Below are 7,319 nucleotides of genomic sequence, written 5' to 3' on the forward strand. Positions count from 1 at the left end.
TGGAGGAGAGGGGAGACTCATTAACATTACAGAACAGGGTTAATACAGACCAGACATAATGTTATAAACTGTGGTGCACATTAATGTTATAAACTGTGGTGCACATTAATGTTATAAACTGTGGTGCACATTAATGTTATAAACTGTGAATTTGATAATTAGCGGGTTTCCCATGCCAATAAAGAGAGAGAGAGAGAGAGAGAGAGAGAGAGAGAGAGAGAGAGAGAGAGAGACAGAGAGAGAGAGAGAGAGACAGAGAGAGAGACAGAGAGAGAGACAGAGAGAGAGAGAGATGACAGTTATAAGTTAGTTATAGTTTCATTTTTCATGTTTAGCCTTTAATATTTATTATATATCTACTATTGACTGTTAACAATTTATTTTTATTTTTTTATTTTTTTATTATTATGATTATTTACTACAATTGTATATTATTATTCTTCATTATTTTATTACAATGTATATTGTATACATTGCTGCTTTGGCAATATTGATGCGATGTATTTCATGCCAATAAAGCAGCTTGAATTTGAGAGAGAGAGAGAGAGAGAGAGAGAGAGAGAGAGAGAGAGAGAGAGAGAGAGAGAGAGAGAGAGAGAGAGAGAGAGAGAGAGAGAGAGAGAGAGAGAGAGAGAGAGAGAGAGAGAGAGAGAGAGTAAGAGAGAGAGCAAGAGAGAGCATGAGAGAGAGAGAGCATGTATGTTGTATGTCTTTCAAATAACACAAGGTGGCACTGTTGTATTATTGAAACACACAGTACCTTTAACAGTACATGTCTCGTTGGGGGGTTTGGCCAGTACTCTGTCTCCTGTCTGAATGTACCCTGTTACACAGAACCCTGAGCCCTGATCTAGAACCACAGAGAACAGGGTCAGAACACACAGTCATTTATAATGTGTTATCTAATGATAGTTCTTGGGGTCTGTCTCAAATGGCACCCCCAAATGCACTATAAAGGGAAAAGGGGTGCCATTTGAGACAAAGCCTTGGGTCAAATATCGGTCATATTCTGCAGTGTGTGATCTCACCTTTAAACGGAGACACACAGTCTAAAGGGTTTATCTATCGACCTCTGGGGGGGTTGAAACAATCTATGGAGACAAAGAGAGAAAGTGGAGAGAGGGAGAGAGACAGAAAGAGGGGGAGAAAGATGGAGAGAGAGAGAGAGAGAGAGAGAGTGAGAGAGAGAGGGAGAAAGATGGCGAGAGAGAGAGAGATAGAAAGAGATAGCGAGAGAAAGAAGGGTGGAGGGCGGGTGAGAAAGAGAGCGTGAGAATCAACAGTGAAATGTTACCTTTAATTTAGTCCACTGATACCACTGAGTCACGCTCTCTGTCGCCATGCTGACTAATACCATAGCAACATCACCATGGTTACCAGCCACACTCAACACTTTCACTACTGTCAGTCACAACACTACTCAGACACACACTACTCAGTCACACACTACTCAGTCACACACTACTCAGTCACACACTACTCAGTCACACACTACTCAGACACACACTACTCAGTCACACACTACTCAGTCACACACTATTCAGTCACACACTACTCAGTCACACACTATTCAGTCACACACTACTCAGTCACACACTACTCAGACACACACTACTGAGTCACAACACTACTCAGTCACACACTATTCAGTCACACACTACTCAGTCACACACTACTCAGTCACACACTACTCAGTCACACACTACTCAGTCACACACTACTCAGACACACACTACTACTCAGTCACACACTACTCAGTCACACACTACTCAGTCACACACTACTCAGTCACACACTACTCAGACACACACTACTCAGACACACACTACTCAGTCACACACTACTCAGACACACACTACTCAGACACACACTACTCAGACACACACTACTCAGTCACACACTATTCAGTCACACACTACTCAGTCACACACTACTCAGTCACACACTACTCAGTCACACACTACTCAGACACACACTACTCAGACACACACTACTACTCAGTCACACACTACTCAGTCACACACTACTCAGTCACACACTACTCAGTCACACACTACTCAGTCACACACTACTCAGTCACACACTACTCAGTCACACACTACTCAGTCACACACTACTCAGACACACACTACTCAGACACACACTACTCAGACACACACTACTCAGTCACACACTACTCAGTCACACACTATTCAGTCACACACTACTCAGTCACACACTACTCAGTCACACACTACTCAGTCACACACTACTCAGTCACACACTACTCAGACACACACTATTCAGACACACACTACTACTCAGTCACACACTACTCAGTCACACACTACTCAGTCACACACTATTCAGTCACACACTACTCAGTCACACACTACTCAGTCACACACTACTCAGTCACACACTACTCAGTCACACACTACTCAGTCACACACTACTCAGACACACACTACTCAGACACACACTACTACTCAGTCACACACTACTCAGTCACACACTACTCAGTCACACACTATTCAGTCACACACTACTCAGTCACACACTACTCAGACACACACTACTCAGTCACACACTACTCAGTCACACACTACTCAGTCACACACTACTCAGTCACAACACTACTCAGTCACACACTACTCAGTCACACACTACTCAGTCACACACTACTCAGTCACACACTACTCAGTCACACACTACTCAGTCACACACTACTCAGTCACACACTACTCAGTCACACACTACTCAGACACACACTACTCAGACACACACTACTACTCAGTCACACACTACTCAGTCACACACTACTCAGTCACACACTACTCAGTCACACACTACTCAGACACACACTACTCAGACACACACTACTCAGTCACACACTACTCAGACACACACTACTCAGACACACACTACTCAGACACACACTACTCAGTCACACACTACTCAGTCACACACTATTCAGTCACACACTACTCAGTCACACACTACTCAGTCACACACTACTCAGTCACACACTACTCAGACACACACTACTCAGTCACACACTACTCAGTCACACACTATTCAGTCACACACTATTCAGTCACACACTACTCAGTCACACACTACTCAGACACACACTACTCAGTCACACACTACTCAGTCACACACTACTCAGTCACACACTACTCAGTCACAACACTACTCAGTCACACACTACTCAGTCACACACTACTCAGTCACACACTACTCAGTCACACACTACTCAGTCACACACTACTCAGTCACACACTACTCAGTCACACACTACTCAGTCACAACACTACTCAGTCACACACTACTCAGTCACACACTACTCAGTCACACACTACTCAGACACACACTACTCAGTCACAACACTACTCAGTCACACACTACTCAGTCACAACACTACTCAGTCACAACACTACTCAGTCACACACTACTCAGACACACACTTTCTGATCATTACAGAAGAGAGCAGATACATATAAAGACATGGTATCAGTCAATATCTCTCAGCTACGTCTCTCAGATACATATAAAGACATGGTATCAGTCAATATCTCTCAGCTACTTCTCATTTCTCTGTGTGCTTGAAGCGTCTTTATGTCAATAATAATTGTCCAAGGGCCATGTACCCAATGGATGTTCTTTTGTTTTGCTAACAGAAAATTGTATAACATTGTTGAGTTGTAACATTATGTTATTTTATAAAGCGTTGTGGACTTGAATAAGATAGTGTATATCCGTACCGATCTGTTCCAGAAGACAGGGTCCGGAGTACCTGGATGTCAGCTCCGGAGCAGAACTCTTAGTGGTGAGTTTCTCTCCTGATAGGCCGCTGGTCGGGACGTAGAACACATCAGATTCCTGGGAGAGAACATAGAACATGCTATAAAACTTAGTGCTCGGGACGTAGAACACTGTTATAGAACTGTTAGTGGTCGGGACGTAGAACACTGTTATAGAACTGTTAGTGGTCGGGACGTAGAACACTGTCATAGAACTGTTCAAACGAGGGCTCTAAAGTGTGGCCATTTTCATTGCATATGGTGGTAAACATTTGACTGAGAGACCTGCCATTTTGATTTGGGAGCAGCTAAAAAACATCTGATTATACCTTGGAAGGCCCTAACCTAAACCACAGGTGAAAGGTCAAAGGTGAATGACCCTAACCCCAGGATGACACCACTCACCTTGAAGCCAGCCTGTTTTAAGAACTGTCCAAGCTTTGAATCGTTCATGTTCCCAGTTCACCTGTTAGACACACACACACACACACACACACACACACACACACACACGAAGAGTTACTATTTCCCCGCATGCCCGTGACAGCGGGATGTACGACCGTATGGTACAAGTACAGTACGCTATTGCCATAGTAACAGGTATTGCCGTGGCGACACATGGTAGTCGTGGTAACTTTCTCACCTGGTCCACCTTTATTGATGGCGACAGCGAGCTGCGTGACGCCCCAGCGATCGCACCAGAAGGCCGTGCTCCCGTGTCTGGTCGCCCGCCTCGAGGGTCCGCCTCAAACTCCCCTCTGCTGGCGTCCACTACTAATACCGCAACGTCTGCCTGGGGACACACACACACAAATATTATACACACACATTATACACCTTTACTGGTGTCCACTACTGACATGTCCTCCTGGGGACACACACACAGGTTATACACAAACCAGTTGTACACACTAGCAAACGTTATACACACACACATTTGAAGGGTCGGCTGAGGACACACTGGATTGACCTTTACTTTGTTAGCCCCGAGGCCCGATCTGACCTTTACTCTGTTAGCCCCGAGGCCCGATCTGACCTTTACTCTGTTAGCCCCGAGGCCCGATCTGACCTTTACTCTGTTAGCCCCGAGGCCCGATCTGTATTAAAAGGCCATAATGAGGACACATTCTGATCTGTATTAAAAGGCTATAATGAGGACACATTCTGATCTATATTAAAGGCCATAATGAGGACACATTCTGATCTGTATTAAAGGACATAATGAGGACACATTCTGATCTGTATTAAAAGGCCATAATGAGGACACATTCTGATCTGTATTAAAAGGCTATAATGAGGACACATTCTGATCTATATTAAAGGCCATAATGAGGACACATTCTGATCTGTATTAAATGACATAATGAGGACACATTCTGATCTGTATTAAAGGACATAATGAGGACACATTCTGATCTGTATTAAAAGGCCATAATGAGGACACATTCTGATCTATATTAAAGGACATAATGAGGACACATTCTGATCTGTATTAAAGGACATAATGAGGACACATTCTGATCTATATTAAAGGACATACTGAGGACACATTCTGATCTATATTAAAGGACATATTCTGATCCACTCCTTTCCTCTTTTGACCTCACCCTCTCACCGTCCCCCCCCTACTCACAAGGCAGGCAATACGCTTGACCTCATCTTTACTAGATGCTGTTCTTCTACTAATCTCACTGCAACTCCCCTCCAAGTCTCTGACCACTACTTTGTATCCTTTTCTCTCTCGCTCTCCTCCAACACTACTCACTCTGCCCCTACTCAGATGGTAATGTGCCGTCTCAACCTTCACTCTCTCTCCCCCGCTACTAAATCCACTTTCTACCACTATACATTTCAAGCCTCTGCCTCTAACCCTAGGAAGCTCTTTGCCACCTTCTCCTCCCTGCTGAATCCTCCTCCTCCCCCCCTCCCTCCTCCCTCTCTGTGGATGACTTCGTCAACCATTTTGAAAAGAAGGTTGACGACATCCGATCTTCATTTATTAAGTCAAATGACACCGCTGATCCTGCTTTGACTTCTTTCTCCCCTCTCTCTCCAGATGAAATCAGAGTACAACCCTACCTTACACAGAAAGCGGCACAGGTCCTAATCCAGGCACTTGTCATCTCCCGTCTGGATTACTGCAACTCGCTGTTGGCTGGGCTCCCTGCCTGTGCCATTAAACCCCTACAATTTATCCAGAATGCCGCAGCCTGTCTGGTGTTCGACCTTCCCAAGTTCTATCACGTCACCCGCTCCTCCGCACACTCCACTGGCTTCCAGTTGAGGCTCGCATCTACTACAAGACCATGGTGCTTGCCTACGGAGCTGTGAGGGGAACGGCACCTCCTTACCTTCAGGTTCTGATCAGACCCTACACCCAAACGAGGGCACTACGTTCATCCACCTCTGGCCTGCTAGCCCCCCTACCTCTACGGAAGCACAGTTCCCGCTCAGCCCAGTCAAAGCTATCCGCTGCTCTGGCACCCCAATGGTGGAACAAGCGCCCCCACGACGCCAGGACAGCGGAGTCACTGACCACCTTCCGGAGACACTTGAAACCCTACCTCTTTAAGGAATACCTGGAATAGTATAAAAGTAATCCTTCTACCCCCCCCTCCCCCCCATAAAAAAAAGAGTGGTTGTCCCACTGGCTATCATAAGTTGAATGCACCAATTTGTAAGTCGCTCTGGATAAGAGCATCTGCTAAATGATGTAAATGTAACCATGCTGAGAGTCCAGTCTAAGATGTTGTTTAATCTGTGTAACCATGCTGAGAGTCCAGCCTAAAATGTTGTTTAATCTGTGTAACCATGCTGAGTCCAGCCTAAAATGTAGTTTAGTCTGTGTAACCATACTGAGTCCAGTCTAAAATGTAGTTTAGTCTGTGTAACCATACTGAGTCCAGTCTAAAATGTATTTTAGTCTGTGTAACCATACTGAGTCCAGTCTAAAATGTAGTTTAGTCTGTGTAACCATACTGAGTCCAGTCTAAAATGTAGTTTAGTCTGTGTAACCATACTGAGTCCAGTCTAAAATGTAGTTTAGTCTGTGTAACCATACTGAGTCCAGTCTAAAATGTTTTTATTTGTGTAACCATACTGAGTCCAGTCTAAAATGTACTTTAGTCTGTGTAGCCATGCTGTATGGGGTGATCCAGGAGCCGTGTGTGTGTGTGTGTGTGTGTGTGTGTGTGTGTGTGTGTGTGTGTGTGTGTGTGTGTGTGTGTGTGTGTGTGTGTGTACCTTTAAACACCAGGTTGAGGAGGGGCTTGCCTCCTTGCCTCTTCTCCAGCCCTGCCCTGACATTGAGCTGTTGCTTGGCCTTCCCTGGGGTGCGACCTGGGACCACTGTTTTACCACACCAGGACCACTGTTTTACCACATAACCACTGTTTTACCATACCGGGAACACATTTTTACCACAGGACCACTGTTTTACCATACCAGGACCACTGTTTCACCATAGGACCCCTGTTTTACCATAGGATCCCCATTTTACCATAGGACCCCTGTTTAACCATAGGACCCGTTTTA

The 7,319-nt window shown here is 45.0% G+C and overlaps 1 non-coding gene across 2 annotated transcripts; it reads right to left on the minus strand.

The window, feature by feature from the left end:
* Positions 1-1,063: 1,063 nt before the first annotated feature.
* LOC121548477 lies at positions 1,064-4,941 on the minus strand. 2 transcript variants are annotated; one of them, XR_006661089.1, is made up of 5 exons: positions 4,789-4,941; positions 4,429-4,755; positions 4,191-4,251; positions 3,747-3,864; positions 1,064-1,091 (listed from the first exon to the last, which is right to left on the minus strand). It is a non-coding gene; the product is annotated as an uncharacterized LOC121548477 (transcript). The 2 variants fall into 2 exon arrangements; XR_006661088.1 differs by having other exon boundaries at positions 4,429-4,926.
* Positions 4,942-7,319: the final 2,378 nt, after the last annotated feature.

The sequence above is a fragment of the Coregonus clupeaformis genome, unplaced genomic scaffold (assembly GCF_020615455.1).
Source record: "Coregonus clupeaformis isolate EN_2021a unplaced genomic scaffold, ASM2061545v1 scaf5345, whole genome shotgun sequence".
NCBI lineage: Eukaryota > Metazoa > Chordata > Actinopteri > Salmoniformes > Salmonidae > Coregonus > Coregonus clupeaformis.